Source organism: Pinus tabuliformis, chromosome 9 (assembly GCF_031772625.1).
Source record: "Pinus tabuliformis cultivar Carrire ecotype Pingquan chromosome 9, CPIR1, whole genome shotgun sequence".
Taxonomy (NCBI): domain Eukaryota; kingdom Viridiplantae; phylum Streptophyta; class Pinopsida; order Pinales; family Pinaceae; genus Pinus; species Pinus tabuliformis.
The window spans coordinates 1,993,772,272-1,993,794,706 of NC_142307.1; the positions used below are offsets into that span (position 1 = coordinate 1,993,772,272).

The 22,435-nt window shown below is 44.0% G+C and overlaps 1 protein-coding gene across 2 annotated transcripts in view; it reads right to left on the reverse strand.

Moving 5' to 3' along the window:
* Positions 1-22,435, reverse strand: part of LOC149157027 (IAA-amino acid hydrolase ILR1-like 1) — a 201,078-nt gene that overhangs the window by 94,889 nt on the left and 83,754 nt on the right. The gene's annotated exons all lie outside the window — the stretch shown is intronic.

Consider the following 22,435-nt stretch of genomic DNA (forward strand, 5'->3'; position numbering starts at 1 on the left):
GTATTTGTTCACTTGCCTGGTGCAAGTCGAGGTGCCATCTTTCTGATCACCTCCTGTACTCATTCTATTACTCAGTATAATAAAATGGCTTAGCATTTCTCTCTGCATTTCTCGAGTATCTGCTTATATTTCATGTTTACAATATTATATGTTGCACCACTGTTATTTTTATAATTTTGAGCTTCCCGATTATTATATCATCTATGCGTATTTGGTTGGAGTTTACTGGGGTTTTCAGGGAATATCTCTAAAACAGGATATTACAGTGGTATTAGAGCATAGATCTGGGTCAGCCTATGGAGCTAGCAATCTATGACACCGGGGGAAAAACCCTACATCTGTTACAAAGGTAGGAGATATAGAGACACTAGGCATAGGTTGGAGAACACCTACGGAGAGGGATATTGTGTTCAGGTGGTGGACGCAGAACAGGAGGAGCCTATGGCGGACGCAGAACAGAAGGAGCTTGTAGTGGACGCAGAGCAGGAGGATCCAATGGCAGATGAGGACGGGAGGAGATTTGCGGACATGCTCCTCAAATCAGTGCAGGATCTATCAAGGCAGATTGAAGTGATGGGGCAGAGATTCACAGCAGTGGAGGCTAGACAGCATGAGAACCCACGGGTTTTCCACGTGGGTGAGGGATTAGGTACATCTCACCATTTTCTAGAGCAGGGTGCCATTCAGCATGATATTACTCCGCAGATGGCCTCACATGCCCCTACACGAGCTACCATGCCCACTTTCCTAGGAGCAGACACGGGGGCCGGAGCCCAATAGGAGGCAGAGCCCAGTCATATGGGCGATTATTTTGCAGAGTACCAGGCCTATGGGCAGGAGTTCAGGGATGCTCTTTCATTCAGAGATTTTGTTCGGCTCCAACGGGATAGTAGACCCCGCGACCATCACAGAGGACACCGACATTATCACGATGGAGACACCCACCGCCCAGCTAGTAGATTCCACTTGCCTACGTTTGATGGTTCATCAAATAGTTCGGCAAGGTCTTGGGTGGAGAAGTTGGACATCTATTTCCAGCTTAACCAGATGTCGAAGGCAAAGGCCATCAAGGTGGCGACATTACATTTGGATGGTGAGGCCCAAGATTGGCGGTTCCATGGGATGGTTACACTCGGGCATTCCACAGTTACGACATATGCCAAGTTCACCAGGAGATTGATGGAGAGGTTTGACTGGAGGGATCCGGAACAACACTTTGTTGAGCTGACAAGGCTCAAACAGACAGGGAGCCCAGAGACCTGCATTGCGGACTTTTTGAGGGTTTCAGTGATGGTGCTAGATCTATCCATGACACGGAGGATCTACATGTATGTTGAGGGGTTAGCAGAGCCACTTTGGGGTCTAGTCAGATCTGCTAGACAACCCACACTTCAGGATGCTATTAGCAAGACCCGGGACTTACAGGATGTCTTACCTAGGACCCAGACACCTTACCCCCAGCGACAGGCTTTTCAGCCTAAGGAGAAGGATGTGAGGATTTCGCCTCCGAAGGGGAATCCAGGACGTGTACAGATTGACGATGATGCCAAGAGGGATTTGAAGAAGAAGCGGTTGTGCTTCACCTATCACGAGCCATGGGCACCAGGACATAGATGTGCTGCTGGCAAAAGCACATTTTATTGAGGTCTTCTCCGAGAGCAACGGGGAAGAGGATGAGGAGGATGATGTGGAGGCATGAGATAGTCATGTCGTGCAGGGTCCCTTACCGCCTCCACCACCAGCAGCAGGTGGTGCAGTTTTTGCACCTACCAGAGGAGCCCTTGCAGCATTGCGAGGAGTTCCCAAGTATTTGACACTGCGCGTACGGGGGACAGTACGTGGCCAGCGAGTATCAGTTTTGGTCGATAGTGGGACAACCCACAACTTCATCAATGCACATATGGTTGAGCGGAGAGGTATACCGACAGAGAGCTTCAATGGGTTTTCAGTTTTGGTCCCAGGAGATCAGACCATGGTGTGTGCTCGTTACGTCCCAGAGTTATCAGTGACGATGGGCACTTACACACTGACCGACCACTTTTCCGTGGTCAACATTCCGGACACCAACATAGTACTAGGTGTTCAGTGGCTTATCACTCTTGGGAAGGTCACTACAAATTGGAAGGCCCTAGAGATGGAGTGGGATGATGAGAAGACAAGAAGGCAGGAGAAGATACGAGGACAACACACATATCCGCCTCAAACTGTTTCGGCTCATCGAATGGAGGCAGTCTTCCGGAAGGGAGACATAGAGTGGGCAGTGGAGCTGCGTGCATCAGAGGCAGGGACTACAGGGCAGACAGTGCACCCGGAGATACAGTCCATCCTTGACCGGTATGCCACCGAATTTGGGGAGATTTCGCCGGGACAGCCACCGGACCGGGGGTTTGAGCACACCATTGAGCTTGAGAAGGGCATACAGGCAGTGATTACTACCCCCTATAGGCATCCCAAGGCCTATCGAGATGAGATTGAGCGGGCCATTTAGGAGTTGCTGGCTCTTGGGCACATTCGGCCAAGCACGAGTCCTTTTTCTTCTTTCGTGGTGTTGGTGAAGAAGAAGGACGACACATTGAGGATGTGCATTGACTATAGGGCCCTGAACAAGAAGACACTGAAGAATAGGTACCCCATACCCAGGATCGATGAGTTGATGGATGAGTTGAGAGGAGCACGGTTCTTCTCAAAGATTGATTTGAGATCTGGGTACCATCAGATTCGTGTGAGGGAACAAGACATTCCCAAGACCGCCTTCAGGTGTCACTATGGGCATTTCGAGTTTTTGGTGATGCCCTTCGGGCCAACCAATGCCCCAGCTACATTCCAGTCTTGCATGAATCACATCTTCCGCAGTCACTTAAGGAAGTTTGTGTTGGTGTTCTTTGATGATATCCTCATTTACAGCAAGACTTGGGAGGAGCATCTCCAGCACATTGAGATAGTATTACGCATCCTGGAAGAGCAGCAGTTCTATGCCAAGCTCTCCAAGTGTGAGTTTGGGTTGACAGAGATGTTATACTTGGGACACATCATAGGGGTGGATGGAGTGAGCGTCCACAAGGAGAAGATCAGGGCCATCAGAGATTGGACGGAGCCGAGAAAAGTGACAGAACTTCGAGGATTCATTGGCATTTGTACTTACTATCGGAAATTCGTCAAGGGTTTCTCATAGCTTACTGCACCCCTGACAAATTCGATGAGGAAGGGGGCATTTAGTTGGTCGATTACAGCGCAGCGAGCCTTTGACAAGCTCAAAGAGGTTATGAGCAGCTGCCCAGTGCTTGCATTGCCGGATTTTACGCAGCCATTTGTTTTGGAGTGTGATGCGTCGGAAGAGGGGATCGACGCAGTGTTGATGCAGGGAGGTCACTCTATAGCCTTTGAGAGCCAGAAGCTCCTTCCGCACAAGATGTTGTATTCTATATACGACAAGGAGATGCTGGCCATCATGCATGCATTGGCCAAGTACCGACAGTATTTGGTGGGAAACAGGTTCAAGGTGAGGACTGATCACAACAGCCTCAAGTTCTTTTTGGAGCAGAAGCAGCTACAGGAGAGGCAACAGAAGTGGATCAGTAAGATCCAAGCGTATGACTTTGACACTGAGTATGTCAAAGGTAAAAACAACGTGGTAGCATATGCCCTTTCACGTAGACCAGCCACGTTGTCTCTTATGAGCTTGGACGCAGACTAGAGGGCTCGACTCCTAGTAGAGTACTCAAAGGATAGATTTGCATGTGAGGTTCTGGATGGGCAGGTGGTGGATGACAGGTACAGGGTGGTCGATGAGATCATCTACTACAAGGACCGGATTTTCTTGACTGAGGGATCTCAGCTCAAGAAGAAGATACTTCAAGCGTCACATGATTCACCATTGGCAAGTCATGAGGGGTTTGCCAAAACCTACAGAGCCATTAGAGAGAGGTTCTCATGGAAGGGTCTCAAGGAGGACGTACTCCAGCATGTCCGGGAGTGCAATGTTTGCCAAAGGAACAAGGAGGAGATGAACCATCCAGCAGGACTATTGCAGCCTCTTCCCATTCTAGAGGGGAAATGGGAGTGTATTTCGATGGACTTCATCACAAGGTTGCCCATGGTACAGGGCAAGGATTGCATCTTTGTCGTCATTGACCAGCTAACAAAGTACTCACACTTTTTCGCCATATCCGCACACTACACAGCAGCGCAGGTGGCCGAGTTGTTCTTCAGAGAGATTTTCCGGTTACATGGTCTTCCCAAGACCATCACAAGTGACAGGGATAGCCGTTTCATGGGCAGATTTTGGCAGGAGCTTTTCCGGTTGGTGGGGACGGAGTTGACACCGAGTACCAGTTATCACCCATAGACGGACGGGTAGACAGAGATAGTTAACAAGTCGCTGGAGGGCTACTTCCGTAACTATGTTAGTGGGCAGCAGCGAGCATGGCTTAAGTGGCTGCATCTGGGGGAGTATTGCTACAACACTACACATCACATGTCCATTGGTATGTCACCATTCTATGCTTTGTATGGATATCATCCCTTATCTTTTGCTGACGTGATGTTTGGTGCTAGCAAGGCTCCGAGAGCCAAGATTTGGATCCAAGAGAGTCAGGATATTCTCCGAGCTCTCAAGGATAATATGGCTACAGCGCAGAACCAGCAAAAGTTGTATGCCGACAGGGGTCGGGTGGAGAGACAATTTGAGGTAGGGGACTTGGTCTACCTACGATTACAGCCATACCGACAGTCGTCACTGAAGCAGAAGGGGGCTGAGAAGCTCAAGCCCTGCTTTTATGGGCCATACAGGGTGATACGCAAGATTGGACAGGTTGCATATGAGTTGGAGCTGCCCCAAGGCAGCAAGATTCATAACATCTTTCATGTATCATGCCTGAAAAAGGCATTGGGGCAGCATGTGACAGTGACAGATGAGCTACCACCCACGGATGATGAGGGGCATTTGGTGTTGCAGCCAGAGGCTATTATTGATACCAGGGAGAGGCAGCTGTTTATCAGGACGGTCCGGGAATTCTTGGTGAGGTGGAAGAATTTACAAGATGAGGATGCCACTTGGGAAAGTGAGAAAATTTTGCAGCATCCATCACTTTAGTTGCTTGAGGACAAGCAACATTTTGCCGAGGGAGACTGTAATATTCCTAATTAGCTATGGCTAATTGGAATATTCGATTTTGCTCAATTTTGCCTTCTATAGTTATTTGTAAATAAAAAGGTGAGGAAAAGGGGCATAACTCACTTTTAGAATAAAAGTCACTTCCTAGTAGCACAACATTGTGACTTAAAGGGAAGCCAAGGGGGCCAAAGGACCACGCAGAGATGGGGCCCACGCAGACACTTGGAGGGACTGTGCGGATGGAAAAAGTAACACGTGGCAAGAGGAGATTACGTTGGAGGAAGTGAGCCTTGGGATTGAGAGAGGCCAATGCTATAAAGGAGAGAGGAGCCTCCTCATTTTGGCATTCGATTATGAGCATTTGAGCTAGTCACTTCGACTTGGAGCACGCTGGTTGTTTAGCCTGTCTGCAGCACTGTTTAGTGCACTGAGTGTCTCCGTTCGGAGATCTCACCCTTAGCCCCGGGGACTTCGAGTGCCTACTCGGGCAAGGTAGTTTCAGCAGTCTTTTTGCAGTAGTTTTGATCTTTGGCATTGAGGTGGAGCTGAGCATTGGAGGACTGCACAGTCTTGAGAGAGAGGGACGCAGTTCTTCTGGGGGCAGTTCCGGATTAGGGGTTTGTGGAGGAGTTGAGCTATGAGATTGAGCAAGAGATCAGCTCTTGCATATTGGAGGAGTTTGGCAGAGTTTCAGGCAGTATTTTGGAGGATTTTACTCAGTGGCAGCGCAGAGCCTTGAGGGATTGCGTGATTCCCCAAGGGGGCGATTTTCGGGGGTCAGCCATTTCAGAAAAGCTTTCTGGGTTTTTCTGGGTTTCCTGAGTAGAGGATGATTCCAGAGTTTCAGCATTTTCTGAGGAGGGGAACAGCCCCAAATCCTCATTTGATTTCCAGTAGTAGCAGCATCCACGCAGTTCAGAGAGAGGCCATTCCTTTGCTATTCTGAGTGTATTTCTTCACTTGCCTAGTGCAAGTCGAGGTGCCATCTTTCTGATCACCTCCTGTACTCATTCCATTACTCAGTATAATAAAATGGCTTAGCATTTCTCTCTGCATTTCTCAAGTATCTGCTTATATTTCATGTTTACATTATTATATGTTGCACCACTGTTATTTTTATAATTTTGAGCTTCCCAGTTATTATATCATCTATGCGTATTTGGTTGGAGTTTACTGGGGTTTATCTCTGAAACGGGATATTACAGTGGTATCAGAGCATAGATCTGGCTCAGCCTATGGAGCTAGCAATCTATGACACTGGGGGAAAAACCCTACATCTGTTACAAAGGTAGGAGATACAGAGACACTGGGCGTAGGTTGGAGAACACCTACGGAGAGGGAGATTTTGTTCAGGTGGTGGACGCAAAACAGGAGGAGCCTATGGCAGACGCAGAACAGAAGGAGCCTGTAGTGGACGCAGAGCAGGAGGATCCGATGGCAAATGAGGACGAGAGGAGATTTGCAGACATGCTCCTCAAATCAGTGCAGGATCTGTCGAGGCAGATTGACGTGATGGGGCAGAGATTCACAACAGTGGAGGCTAGACAGCGTGAGAACCCACGGGTTTTCCACATTGGTGAGGGATCGGGTACATCTCACCATTTTCCAGAGCAGGGTGCCACTCAGCATGATATTACTCCGCAGATGGCCTCACATGCCCCTACACGCTCTACCATGCCCACTTTCCTAGGAGCAGACACGGGGGCCGGAGCCCAGCAGGAGGCAAAGCCCGGTCATATGGGCGATTATTTTGCAGAGTACCAGGCCTATGGGCAGGAGTTCAGGGATGCTCTTTCATTCAAAGATTTTGTTCAGCTCCAGCGGGATAGTAGACCCCGCAACCATCACAGAGGACACCGACATTATCACGATGGAGACACCCACCGCCTAGCTAGTAGATTCTACTTGCCTACGTTTGATGGTTCATCAAACAGTTCGGCAAGGTCTTGGGTGGAGAAGCTGGACATCTATTTCCAGCTTAACCAGATGTCGGAGGCAGAGGCCATCAAGGTGGCAACATTACATTTGGATGGTGAGGCCCAGGATTGGTGGTTCCATGGGATGGTTACACTCGGGCATTCCACAGTGACGACGTATGCCAAGTTCACCAGGAGATTGATGGAGAGGTTTGATCGGAGGGATCCGGAACAACACTTTGTTGAGCTGACGAGGCTCAAACAGACAGGGAGCCCAGAGACCTACATTGCGAACTTTTTGAGGGTTTCAGTGATGGTGCCAGATCTATCCACGACACGGAGGATCTACATGTATGTTGAGGGGTTAGCAGAGCCATTTCGGGGTCTAGTCAGATCCGCTAGACCAACCATACTTCAGGATGCTATTAGCAGGACCCGAGACTTACAGGATGTCTTACTCAGGACCCAGACACCTTAACCCAAGCGACGGCCTTTTCAGCCTAAGGGGAAGGATGTGAGGATTCCGCCTCTGAAGGGGAATCCAGGACGAGTACAGATTGAAGATGATGCCAGGAGGGAGTTGAAGAAGAAGCGGTTGTGCTTCACCTGTCAAGAGCTGTGGGCACCAGGACATAGATGTGCTGCTGGGAAAGCACATTTTATTGAGGTCTTCTCCGAGAGCAACGGGGAAGAGGATGAGGAGGATGATGTGGAGGCAGGAGATAATCATGCCGTGCAGGGTCCCTTGCTGCCTCCACCACTAGCAGCAGGTGGTGCAGCTTTTGCACCTACCGGAGGAGCCCTTGCAGCATTGCGAGGAGTTCCCAAGTATTTGACACTGCGCATACGGGGGACAGTACGTGGCCAGCGAGTATCAGTTTTGGTCGATAGTGGGGCAACCCACAACTTCATCGATGCATAGATGGTTGAGCGGAGAGGTATACCGACAGAGAGCTTCGATGGGTTTTCAGTTTTGGTCCCAGGAGATCAAACCATGGTGTGTGCTCGTTACGTCCTAGAATTATCAGTGACGATGGGCACTTACACACTGACTGACCACTTTTCCGTGGTCAACATTCCGAACACCAACATAGTACTAGGTGTTCAGTGGCTTATCACTCTTGGGAAGGTCACTACAGATTGGAAGGCCCTAGAGATGGAGTGGGATGATGAGAAGACAGGGAAGCATGAGAAGATACGAGGACAGCACACATATCCGCCTCAGACTGTTTTGGCTCATCGAATGGAGGCAGTCTTCCAGAAGGGAGACAGAGAGTGGGCAGTGGAGCTGCGTGCATCAGAGGCAGGGACTACAGGGCAGACAGTGCACCCGGAGATACAGTCCATCCTTGACCGGTATGCCACCGTATTTGGGGAGATTCCGCCGGGACAGCCACCGGACCAGGGGTTTGAGCACACCATTGAGCTTGAGAAGGGCATACAGGTAGTGATTACTACCCCCTATAGGCATCCCAAGGCCTATCGAGATGAGATTGAGCGGGCCATTTAGGAGTTGCTGGCTCTTGGGCACATTCGGCCAAGCACGAGACCTTTTGCTTCTTCCGTGGTGTTGGTGAAGAAGAAGGACGGCACATTGAGGATGTGCATTGAATATAGGACCCTGAACAAGAAGACACTGAAGAATAGGTACCCCATACCCAGGATCGATGAGTTGAGAGGAGCACGGTTCTTCTCAAAGATTGATTTGAGATCTGGGTACCATCAGATTCGTGTGAGGGAACAAGACATTCCCAAGACCGCCTTTAGGTGTCACTATGGGCATTTCGAGTTTTTGGTGATGCCCTTCGGGCCAACCAATGCCCCAGCTACATTCCAGTCTTGCATGAATCACATCTTCCGCAGTCACTTAAGGAAGTTTGTGTTGGTGTTCTTTGATGATATCCTCATTTACAGCAAGACTTGGGAGGAGCACCTCCAGCACATTGAGACAGTATTACGCATCTTGGAAGAGTAGCAGTTCTATGCCAAGCTCTCCAAGTGTGAGTTTGGGTTGACAGAGATGTTATACTTGGGACACATCATAGGGGTGGACGGAGTGAGGGTCCACAAGGAGAAGATTAGGGCCATCAGAGATTGGCCAGATCTGAGAAACGTGACAGAACTTCGAGGATTCATTGGCATTTGTACTTACTACCAAAAGTTCATCAAGGGTTTCTCACAGCTTGCGCACCCCTGACAGATTCGACGAGGAAGGGGGCATTCAGTTGATCAGTTACAGCGCAGCGAGCCTTTGACAAGCTCAAGGTGGTTATGAGCAGCTGCCCAGTGCTTGCCTTGCCGGATTTTACGCAGCCATTTGTTTTGGAGTGTGATGCGTCGGGAGAGGGGATCGGCGCAGTGTTGATGCAGGGAGGTCACCCTATAGCCTTTGAGAGCCAGAAGCTCCTTCCGCACGAGAGGTTGTATTCTATATACGACAAGGAGATGCTGGCCATCATGCATGCATTGGCCAAGTATCGGCAGTATTTGGTGGGAAACAGGTTCAGGGCGAGGACTAATCACAACAGCCTCAAGTTCTTTTTGGAGCAGAAGCAGCTACAGGAGAGGCAACAGAAGTGGATCAGTAAGATCCAAGCATATGACTTTGACATTATGTCAAGGGTAAAAACAACGTGGTAGCAGATGCCCTTTCACGTAAACCAGCCACGTTGTCTCTTATGAGCTTGGACGCAGACTGGAGGGCTCGACTCCTAGTAGAGTACTCCAAGGATAGATTTGCATGTGAGGTTCTAGATGGGCAGGTGGTGGATGACAGGTACAGGGTGGTCGATGAGATCATCTACCACAAGGACCGGATCTTTTTGACTGAGGGATCTCAGCTCAAGAAGAAGATACTTCAAGTGTCACATGATTCACCATTGGCAGGTCATCAGGGGTTTACCAAAACCTACAAGGCCATTCGAGAGAGGTTCTAATGGAAGGGCCTCAAGGAGGACGTACTCCAGCATGTCCGGGAGTGCAATGTTTGCTAGAGGAACAAGGGGGAATGAACCATCCAGCAGAACTATTGCAGCCTCTTCCCATTCCAGAGGGGAAATGGGAGTGTATTTCGATGGACTTCATCACAGGGTTGCCCATGGTACAGGGCAAGGATTGCATCTTTGTCGTCGTTGACCGGCTAACGAAGTACTCACACTTTTTCGCCATATCCGCACACTACACAGCAGCGCAAGTGGCCGAGCTGTTCTTCAGAGAGATTTTCCGGTTACATGGTCTTCCCAAAACCATCACCAGTGACAGGGACAGCCGTTTCATGGGCGGATTTTGGCAGGAGCTTTTCCGGTTGGTGGGGACGGAGTTGACACCGAGTACCAGTTATCACCCATAGACGGACGGACAGACGGAGATAGTTAACAAGTGGCTGGAGGGCTACTTGCGTAACTATGTTAGTGGGCAGCAACGAGCATGGCTTAAGTGGCTGCATCTGGGGGAGTACTGCTACAACACTACACATCACATGTCCATTGGTATGTCACCATTCTATGCTTTGTATGGATATCATCCCTTATCTTTTGCTGACGTGATGTTTGGTGCTAACAAGGCTCCGAGAGCCAAGATTTGGATCCAAGAGAGTCAGGATATTCTCCGAGCTCTCAAGGATAATATGGCTACAACGCAGAACCAGCAAAAGCTGTATGCCGACAGGGGTCGGGTGGAGAGACAGTTTGAGGTAGGGGACTTGGTCTACCTACGATTACAGCCATACCGACAGTCGTCACTGAAGCACAATGGGGCTAAGAAGCTCAAGCCCTGCTTTTATGGGCCATACAGAGTGATACGCAAGATTAAACAGGTTGCATATGAGTTGGAGCTGCCCCAAGGCAGCAAGATTCATAACATCTTTCATGTATCATGCATGAAAAAGGCATTGGGGCAGCATGTGACAGTGACAGATGAGCTACCACCCACGGATGATAAGCGGCATTTGGTGTTGCAGCCAGAGGCTATTATTGATACCAGGGAGAGGCAGCTGTGGAGCAGGACGGTTCGGGACTTCTTGGTGAGGTGGAAGAATTTACAGGATGAGGATGCCACTTGGGAAAGTGAGAAAATTTTGCAGCATCCATCACTTCAGTTGCTTGAGGACAAGCAACATTTTGCCGGGGGAGACTGTAATATTCCTAATTAGCTATGGCTAATTGGAATATTCGATTTTGCTCAATTTTGCCTTCTATAGTTATTTGTAAATAAAAAGGTGAGGAAAAGGGGCATAACTCACTTTTAGAATAAAAGTCACTTCCTAGTAGCACAACATTGTGACTTAAAGGGAAGCCAAGGGGGCCAAAGGACCACGCAAAGATGGGGCCCACGCAGACACTTGGAGGGACTGTGCGGATGGAAAAAGTAACACGTGGCAAGAGGAGATTACGTTGGAGGAAGTGAGCCTTGGGATTGAAAGAGGCCAATGCTATAAAGGAGAGAGGAGCCTCCTCATTTTGGCATTCGATTATGAGCATTTGAGCTAGTCACTTCGACTTAGAGCACGCTGGCTGTTTAGCCTGTCTGCAGCACTATTTAGTGCACTGAGTGTCTCCGTTCGGAGATCTCACCCTTAGCCCCGGGGGACTTCGAGTGCCTACTCGGGCAAGGTAGTTTCAGCAGTCTTTTTGCGGTAGTTTTGATCTTTGGCATTGGGGTGGAGTTGAGCATTGGAGGATTGCACAGTCTTGAGAGAGAGGGACGCAGTTCTTCTGGGGGCAGTTCTGGATTAGGGGTTTGTGGAGGAGTTGAGCTGTGAGATTGAGCAAGAGATCAACTCTTGCATATTGGAGGAGTTTGGCAGAGTTTCAGGCAGTATTTTGGAGGATTTTACTCAGTGGCAGCGCAGAGCCTTGAGGGATTGCGTGATTCCCCAAGGGGGCGATTTTCGGGGGTCAGCCATTTCAGAAAAGCTTTCTGGGTTTTCTGGGTTTCCTGAGTAGAGGCTGATTCCAGAGTTTCAGCATTTTCTGAGGGGGGGAACAAACCCAAATCCTCAATTGATTTCCAGTAGTAGCAGCAACACGGCAGTTCTCCAGCAGCATCCACACAGTTTAGAAAGAGGCCATTCGTTTGCTATTCTGAGTGTATTTCTTCACTTGCCTAGTGCAAGTCAAGGTGCCATCTTTTTGATCACCTCTTGTACTCATTCCATTACTCAGTATAATAAAATGGCTTAGCATTTCTCTCTACATTTCTCGAGTATCTGCTTGTATTTCATGTTTACATTATTATATGTTGCACCACTGTTATTTTTATCATTTTGATCTTCCCAGTTATTATATCATCTGTGCGTATTTGGTTGGAGTTTACTGGGGTTTTTGGGGAATATCTCTGAAACGGGATATTACACCACCAGGGGTAAGAGGTGAGGATTGGAGGATTGAGGCAGAAAGGACAAGCTTATGAACAAGTTTGTCAATCCCTATAATCCTTGGGAAACTTGGATTCCCAAATGGTCCTTGACAAATAATCTTTATTGAGAAGTGGGACCACACGGGACCAAGTGGACCCAGCCCAGGTTCGGGGATGGAATTTAGCAACCAATAATGTTTTTATCCTAGACAACGTGAGGGGAAAGGAGCAAACAAGAATACTTTCTTCAAAAGGTTGAATTGATCCTATTGAGGTCTAGCCTTGGGGATGCCTAGGCACAATTCGATCCTAGAGTTAGGGCTTGAGATTCCCAGAGATTCCATCGTTAGAATTGCCTCAAATTTGGAGAGGGTGGGGATCCACCAATGCAATAGATTATAGGAGATCAAATTTTTTCCTTGGGTCAATTCTCGAGAAATTGATGCCCAAGGTGACCTAATGGGGCTAGACGTGGGGAAAAAGGGGAAAATGGTTAAAAGAGGGTTGAAATGATCACCTTTTTTGAGGGATCAGTGCCTAGTTCACTTGGGGATATGGAGTCAAGGATAATGATGAGTAAGAACTTGGTTTCCTGATCAAGGAGGCCCAGAAAGTCAACTTCGTCCAATGTTGATAGAAAGCAAAGAAAAGTGACCTTCAAGCATTTATACTTCAAAGAAAATGATGTAAGCTTCCCAAGATAAACAAATCTCTAGGACATTTCATTCATATATCATTGGCCCATACATTAAATTAGCTAAAACATGCACAATTCCACATTTCAAGAATGGAGCAACTAGCCCTAATTTTAGTAGTATGCAACAACAAGAGTAATAACATCAAAATTTACTTACAACGTTATAGAGCATATCCAACCAACATTGCATTTGCTCAATAAAGCTCCAAGACGAGAAATAGCCCAAATCCATACATCAAAATTCATCCATCTCCAAAAATATCCACCAAGGAAAAAGTGTGAAAATTCTCTATGATTAGAGAGATCCCAAGTCAAGCGATGATACAAATGAGTGTGTTGTCGCACAGATTGTCCGGGCAACACGACAACACTTAGATCAGGGGCTGTCACCTTGATCCCCAGTCTCTCCGTTTCAGCTGTCTTCCGAGGCTGAGGGGGGTAGATCCTATGGGATGAAGGAAGACCAACTATGGACCAGTTGGGTTGGAAGACACAGCAAGGCAATACCAGTGCTTGATTGATTTTAGGAATTAATGTACTAGTACCTTATGGAGTTAATGATTAAATGATTATTTATTAAATGTTGCAGAAATATGAACCTCGTAAAACAATCATTTATCATCGAATATCCCAAGCAATACAAGCTATTCAATAAACTCACAATGCTTTAATAATGATCCAGTAATTAAATTTCTAAAGATTGAATGCTTTAAACAACCATACAATTTAAATGCTAATCAATTACCACTTTCATATAGCTAACTTTAAATGAACATTTAAGTGTATTTAACTATAGAAAAGTGGAACATAGATACCACGAAAACCACCAAAAATGAATTTTCAATTTTTTGTTAAGCTTTTTTCAAAAAAAAATTAATTTTTATATATTTTTTATATTTTTAAATAAAACAAAACTAGGCTAAGCAAAACTAAAGCAAATGAAACTTAAAATTATTAACACTAAACTAAACTAAATAAAAAAAGGAAAATAAACTAAAACTAAAACCTAACTTAAAAAAATCAAATATTAAATTAATCTAAATCTAAAATTTAATTCTAAAACTAAATAAAAGAAAAAAATTCTTTATGCCTTTTTTTTACTTTTTAATTTTTATCAAACTTTAAAAAATTAAATCTAAATTTAAAGAAATCTAAATCTAAAATTTAAAAGGAACTTTTTGATGCCTTTTTATATATTTTTTATATTTTTATATTTTTATGTTTTTAAATAAGACAAAACTAAACAAAGAAAAATGTCTAATTCTAAACTAGATGAAACTTAAAATATATACAAAAATGAAATCTAAAATTAAAAAAAAATCTAATTCTAAAAACTAAGTTCTAAACTAAACTTTATTTTTTATTTATTTATTATATCAACATAAACAAAAACATCTAAACTAAAAATGAAACTAAAAAATAAAACCAAAACCTAAAATACTACCTACGTTCTACTTATGCAATCGATTTTTTTTTTTTTTTTCAAACTTTTTATGATTTTTATATTTTATGATTTTTTATATTTTTTTATTTTTCTAAATACAAAATTGATACCATAAAATAAAATTAAATCAAAAATTTAAAACGATACTACTATCATAAAATAAAACCTAAGAAACCTAATCTAATCTAACAATGAAATCAAACTAACCCTAATTGTATAGCATGTATATACAATGAAATAAAAAAAGTCGTACGCTTGTTTTTATTAAGCTTTTGCAGGTTAGGGAAGCTGCGTTTGGGCGGACGATGAGGCGCTGAAGGAGGAGCGAAGGAGGCTGCGTGATATGCGTAGAGCTGGGTAAACGAAGCTGGGGCAACACGTTGGTGAAAGAAAACGCAGAGTGGTGGGACTGCGAGCAAGGATGCTGCGGGCAGATGAGAGTGAACAGACAGCACACTGGCAGAGGTATAGCAGCTTGCTGGTTCGATGGTTCAAAGAGCAGAGATGTATGTATGGCTGCCTGGGAATGGCGACAACAGCTTGACGGAGGGGCAGGATTGGGCTGCGATAATAGCAGCGAAGAAGGAGAGAGCTGCAGATTTTGATGTTGCTGGTAGAATGGCATTAGCGAGGAGATTCGACCGAGAAATGGAGCCACGGATTAGGGAATGCAGGTGAAGATGAAGGCAAGGGAAAAACGTGGGCATGTGGAGGGAATAAACACGGTGAGCAGGGTAAAAGACAACAGCGTGAAGGAGTTTGCTGGCAAAATGCTTGCAGGTGGAGCGTGGAATGAAGCAGCAACAAGGCCTGTGGGCTTTTTTTTTTTTTTAATTTCGAAGATTTTCTGTGGCAATAAAACCCCAGGCAACAGTGAAAAATGAAAACGCAGGTTGCAGACCCGTAGTCCAAAAACTTGATTGAATTTTAAACCCTTCCTGCTTCAGATTCCCTGATGGAAACCCCTGAAAATTTTTCAAAATCTGTACCTGCAACCTACAAAAACCGAACACCCAGAAATAAAATGTGCAAGGAAGAAACCCTAAACCCTAACAAAAAAAACAGCTAAATAATTACAGTAATTACAAATTAAAGGCTCTAAATAGCCAGATTTCTCGTTATGCCACAGAAATATTTTCAGAATTTTAAACTTAATGTGAGGTGCTTTAGAAAACCCCTTCATGCATCTGCAACACAAATTCTAATGATAAGCCCGGGATTAAAACTAGCTGGGCTCTTTCAGAAAACGCAATTCGGGAGTTGGCTGGTTCAGCCGAGAACTTCCCCTAACGCCCGATAAACTCAAAACTAAAGATATCCTGCACAACTTAAATCAACCATTAACATAGAGGGAAAAAACAACAGTGAAATTCAGATCAAATGGAGATACCTTCCATTATATTTCAAAAATTAAACTATCATTCAAACCCCAGAGATCAGACAAGATACCTGTGCCTAGATAAATCTTCAACAAGCTATTATCAATGGCTGAAAATAAAATTATGCAGAAAAATAAAACATCTTACAGCATTTCCAGAAGAGTAACACCAACAATATTTCCAACCCCAAAGTCTTTCTTTATTCACAAAAAATGACTACAAGAGAGCTTTCTTTAGCACCAGACTCTAAGATCGAATGATCTCAAATGACCCCTAACACCCTATTTAAACGAAAATTCCCATCGACTAGTTCGAGTGATCCATGTCAAACTAATCTCAACCATCGATAAGGATCAAAATCCCTTTCAATCTCATCTGTCGAATTTTTAAATGCATTTTAAGATATTAAAAATTAAAATATTGCATTTATTTTGTCAAAATTTTGACTTATTTTATTATTTTATTTTATTTTATAATTTTAATTTTAATAATTTTTTTATTATTTTTTAATTTTTTTTATTTTTTATTATTATTTATTTATTATTTATATCTTTTATTATTTATATATATATATATATATATTTTTTTTTTTTTATTTTTTTTTTTAAAAGGATCCTCGAACTCAGCCTTTGGGAATTTTACCTAAGACCTAGGACCTATGAGGGGATTAATTATTTTTTAACCCTCAAGACACTTTACGTCATGACTTTTACAATTTTACATCTCAAGGGGGAAAACCCATTTGACATAGACTCTCATAGACCACCCAGTTCTGCGACACAACCATAGTTTAGCAAATCAAGCAATTTGTAATAACCTAACCAAATAGTTAGAATTATTTCCAAATTATTTTTACATAGACTCAAAGCACACTAGGATTCCCCTAAGATTCTAATGACAAAATCCATTCCGGCTTTGGGGTTAGGCTAAAGGAAAACTCTGTCGATCATGGATCGGTGAAACAAAAAACCTTCCGGAATGTAGATTATCACTAGAAAATTAGGTTTTCCTAGGCAATTTACATACATGACTCAGATCTGCTAAGATTATTTACAATTTACACATGCAGACTGGGTTTACAACATAACATGATCGGGCTGATGATGACAATCGAATGGCACGGACACGTCGATCAAGCGCTATCCCTTTTGCGAAAAAGGGGGTGTACTACTATGGGTAGTTGACACGTAGTGGTCAATAGAGTGTATCCAACATCAATATATAGTCTCCTAAGGAGTTTGAATTAGCCTATGGGCCTACATTATCCCCTAATGATAGAATAATGTGCAAATAAAACTCTTATTGGTGACAAGCCACCAAACTAGCTCATAAGTGTAAAAATAAGCCTCACAAGGGGCCAAATAATAACATGTGCATGTCGTAGGGCCCTCTAAAGCCTTGATAATATCCTGAAGTGCCATATTGAGGAATAAATTCCTCGGAATATGATGGACAAAGTGGTAGCCCCTTGTTCTCCAAGTAGTAGATCTGTGGTGCTCCCATTGGGTATGAGGGTACATAAATGACCCCATGGGTCTCCATATGAATTGTAGATCCTCTGCAAGGGTCCAAGTGGTGGAATGAATGTTGCCATGACATCGTACAAGTCTTGGGACGCCTGTCAAGAGTGCGGGGCTCTTGTTGGGGCCTATTGAGCATAATGTAGCAAGCATATCATCATCATCCCAAAAGTGGATCGCTAGTAATCTTTGAGCATCCATGAAGATTCGTGGAGTGTTGTTTGTTGCTGTGGAGGCCCATGGCCCTCTATGCACACCCTACATGTGCCAATGTAGACCTCTGGGGGTTAGGATCCCATATAGGGAAACCAAACCCAAATGGAAACCACTTGTAATCCTGCATAAGATCCAATGCATCCCCTAGGCTTCCAGTACAACCAGTCATTAAAATAATCGGGTAAAAAGCTTACAAATCATGGATAACAATGTGGGTACTTCATAATGGCATGCCCTTCCGTAGTGGGCTTTGGCATGTGCTAGTGTCTCCAAGCTCCAAAGGGGGTTAGCCAAGTACCTTATTAGGTGTTTTCAGCCCTTAAAGGGGATAGTATGTCCAAGGTACATCCCTCTAATGGGGGTGGAAAGTGACAAATAAGTGGAATGGAATAGGGAATGAAAGGGGCAATCCTGGGCCACATAGTGGGGCATAGGGGTAGCTAGATAAGGGGAAGCCCATACTTGGGTATGTAATATATAAAAGGGGGCAATCATGGTACATGAGGTACCCTGGCCTTGATTTTTCCACCCTTCTTCATATACCTTTTGCCTTTTATGAATTTTCTTTAATTAATTGCTCGGGGCTCAAAGGACAAGAGCATGATGTGTAAGATATAGTAGAGATTACCCCCTTTTAGGTAGGGCGGTTTATTTCCCTCCAGGGGTTGGGACAATCATGGGTTCCTGTGTTGTAGCTCTGATACCACTTGTTGTAGCTCTGATACCACTTGTTGTAGATCTAGTACCAAAAATATATGAGAATAGAAAATAACCCAAGAATAACAAGATCAAAATAGATAGAAATGCTTCTTTATTATTGATCAGACCCTTAAGGTAGGGCAACACCATACATTCACTCCTTAAGGAAGGAGAACACTCCACAAGCCATATGCTTGTTCATACAAGAATACTTCTCTTCATCATCATATCCATGTGGAGTCTCTAGCCTTTATATAGGCCTCATACATAAAATACCATGTACCATTACCATAGTTTCCTTATACCATCTACTAATACCATGAGCCCATTACATTATTATTAACTACTTGTGGTTCCTTACATGACATGGGTTAACCACCTTATTTATTACTATGGCCCATCCCATTATTACATTATTACCTTGGGGACCTCCCTTGGTACCCCATATTATCCCCCCTAGGTACATAACATTCCACCCCCCTAAACATGTTTCGTCCCCGAAACATGGGAAGAACATAAATAATAAGATCTACTCAAAAGAGTAGTCCACTGGTACCATGCACGTGCATCTAGCCAGCCAAGAGAAAGGTGAACCCTCGATCTCGCTGGTGCCTCGCTCGCTTGAGATGGAAGTTGACCGCGGTAGCTCTTCTGTGTGTAGTAGGTGGATCGTCGCTCCTCACGATCCGTCATGTGACGACTTGGTGTCCATCTTGATGGTTGTCTCGCTGGGTGATGTGGGTGATGATATGTTGTAGTTTTAACCCACGATGGTTGTTTCTTTACTTCACCCTGCGATGGTGCCTGTTGTGGTGTTTTCTTTTTCAATATGACTTCAACCACTGAACCGTCCTCGGATGTATCAGCACCTGTAGCCTTTACTGCTTCAGCCTCTGTTTGTGTTTGATTATCTATCATTACTAGCTCATCATCCGACTCTGGAACATCTTCTGCTTCCGCCTCCATGTGCTCTACCTGTTTATGGATGGAAATATCCTGTAATGTAATTTTCTTCTTTTTATACCATAGCTTCAGGAATTTCTTCTGCACATTAATATTGATAGTACCCACGGATTCCATCCAAGGGTATCCCAGAACAACATCCATGTTATCCATATCTGAAGCATAAAAATCACCATGAAACACATACTTATCCATAGAAAGCTTCAAATCCTTATAGATTTGAACATCCTTATCATCAACCTGTGTATGTTCAATTTGTTTTGCTGGGACTTGCAATTTCTTTGCCAAGTTGATATTTATAAGATTTTGTTTGCAACTTGGATTGATAGACACAATGATTTTCTCCTTCTGAATCAATCCATGAACCTGCAATACAGAGATACCAGCCAAAAATAACCCTTTTGGTTCCTTGGTTTCCTTCTTTTCTGTAAAAATAAAAGCTTTGCTAGGCTGTGTGTCTGTCTGTGTGTGCTTATCCACAAGATTTGATTTACGTTCAAAGCGCTCTAGAAGAGCTTTTTTGAAGGCATCCCAAGTCAAAAACTCTCCCTTGTAACGTTGATGCTCGTGCCACCATTTGCATATGTCACGGTCCAAATACATTTTTCCCCTGCTCAACTGTCTCGGATAATCATAGATGTATTGCGATTTGAAATATTCCTCCATTTTTTCTAGCCATTTAACTGGATGAGAGCCATCAAATATATACAAGTCCCTCGAACTCCGATCTAGGACCGCCATCACAAAAATATTGGTGAAAAATTGAAATGGTCACAGATCCGTCAATATTGCTCAGAATCCCTATTATAACCTTTTTTTAGGAATGGAACAACCATTCTGCATCTGCCCATGTGATAGAAATCCTGATTCAGACACTGGAATTTCAGATCTGCGCTGCTACTCTCCCGGCGTCACCCAAAATTTCTGCAAAAAGAGCTGATTTTAAATCAGCGATATCTCCCTCATCCGGACTCCGATTCGACTGATTTTTTTTTTGAAGTTGGGTATTTTTTCCCAAAGAATCCATATCTGCAATTAGATTTTGCAGATCTTGTACCAATATGTCTAGATCTGCGCCGCAAAGTCGCTGCCCTGAAAATTGTCTACAACCCCACTGATTTTTAAATCAGCGATATCTTCTTCATCCGGACTCCGATTCAACCGATTTTTTTTTTGAAATCGGGTGTTTTTTCCCAAAGAATACAGATCTGCAATTAGATTCTATAGATCTGGCACCAAAACATACAGATCTGATCTGAAAACTCGCCGCCCCAGAAACCCTGCAAAAAAGAAAAAAAAAATTCCACTATTTGCCCAAGAAAGTGCCCTGATACCAATTGTTGTAGCTCTGATACCACTTGTTGTAGCTCTGATACCACTTGTTGTAGATCTAGTACCAAAAATATATGAGAATAGAAAATAACCCAAGAATAACAAGATCAAAATAGATAGAAATGCTTCTTTATTATTGATCAGACCCTTAAGGTAGGGCAACACCATACATTCACTCCTTAAGGAAGGAGAACACTCCACAAGTCATATGCTTGTTCATACAAGAATACTTCTCTTCATCATCATATCCATGTGGAGTCTCTAGCCTTTATATAGGCCTCATACATACAATACCATGTATCATTACCATGGTTTCCTTATACCATCTACTAATACCATGAGCCCATTACATTATTATTAACTACTTGTGGTCCCTTACATGACATGGGTTAACCACCTTATTTATTACTATGGCCCATCCCATTATTACATTATTACCTTGGGTACCTCCCTTGGTACCCCATATTATCCCCCCTAGGTACATAACATCCTGAGTGATGGAGGAGGCTCATCTAGGGCATATGGAACCATGGTGATGGCCAATGATTGGGGTAGAGCTCATGTAATGGCTTTTGCCCACATGCTAATTATTTTTGTCCCGACCTAAGTTGCAGGAAACATTAGAGAAGGGTCTGTTTGCAGCTAGAAACTCGTTTCCGACCATATTGGCCCGTTTCTCGCTAAGGAAACGTGGCTAGTACGACCGGAAACGAGTTTCCAGACCGTATGGCAGAGTTCCCTCTTCTAACTATACTTTTTCTTGCATTTTTTTTTTATCTTCTAATTTTTTATTGGACAACTAAAGTAACTTCTAGCTACTTCTAGATGTCTCTCTCAAGTTATAAAAGTGACCCTCACCTCATTATCTCATCACACAATTGAGCAAGTCGTTTCTCTTAGAGGCTGACAATTTTAGCAAAGGAGAAGAGAGGAAGAGAGCAGTGGTTTCAGCTAGTGCGTTTTCAACAATGAGCAAAGGAGATTTCAGCAGCAAGAGAAAGAGATTTCAACAGCAAATTTGGAGTGCAAAGTTTCTGACTACGGAATTCTTGGCTTTTGGCTCAGCTACAGCCATATTTCTCTTGTCTTTTCTGGCATTTTGGGGTAGCTTCAGCTAAAGAAAATTAATTTGGGTAAGAAGCATTCATTTTCTTAGTTTTTTCCTACTATTTCTTCAGTTTTTCGAGGGTTTATGCTGCCAAAAATATGAAAAATGCTTTTCTTTACAGATTTGTTTTTTTATATTTTTTTACAGCAATGGCTTCCAACCAAAGTGCAGCTACAAGTTCAAGCCCCAGGGCCAACCCAAGGGCTGAATATTATCCTCTTTGGAGGCATGTTCAGAAGCTTAAAAAATGTGGAGGTGGTGGCTCATGGGAATGACAATGTAATCTTTGCAATAATTTGTACAAGTGCTCCTATCCAAGAGTGAAGGCATATCTTTTGCATGGAGGAGGGCAGGGGATTGTAGGTTGCACGAAAACAACAGGCCCATTGGCAAGGAGGGCATATCAAAGAGAGCAAGATGAGGTGGATGTTATTAAGAGAAGGCATGATGAGCTTAGTCAAGCTACTCCTCAAACTCCATCTGACATTGAGCCAAGGATTGTAGTTGAAGCAAGAAAGAGGAGTCAGTGCCACTCAACAACATGAACAGCAAGCACCCAAAAATACCAGAGGGGCATCCCCTTCAGTTCAGGATAGCAGAATTGCTAAATTGGTGAATGTGCAAGCGAGAGAAGAAACTGATTTCAGAGTGGCTAGGTGCATTTATGCATGTGGTATCCCATTCAATGTTGTT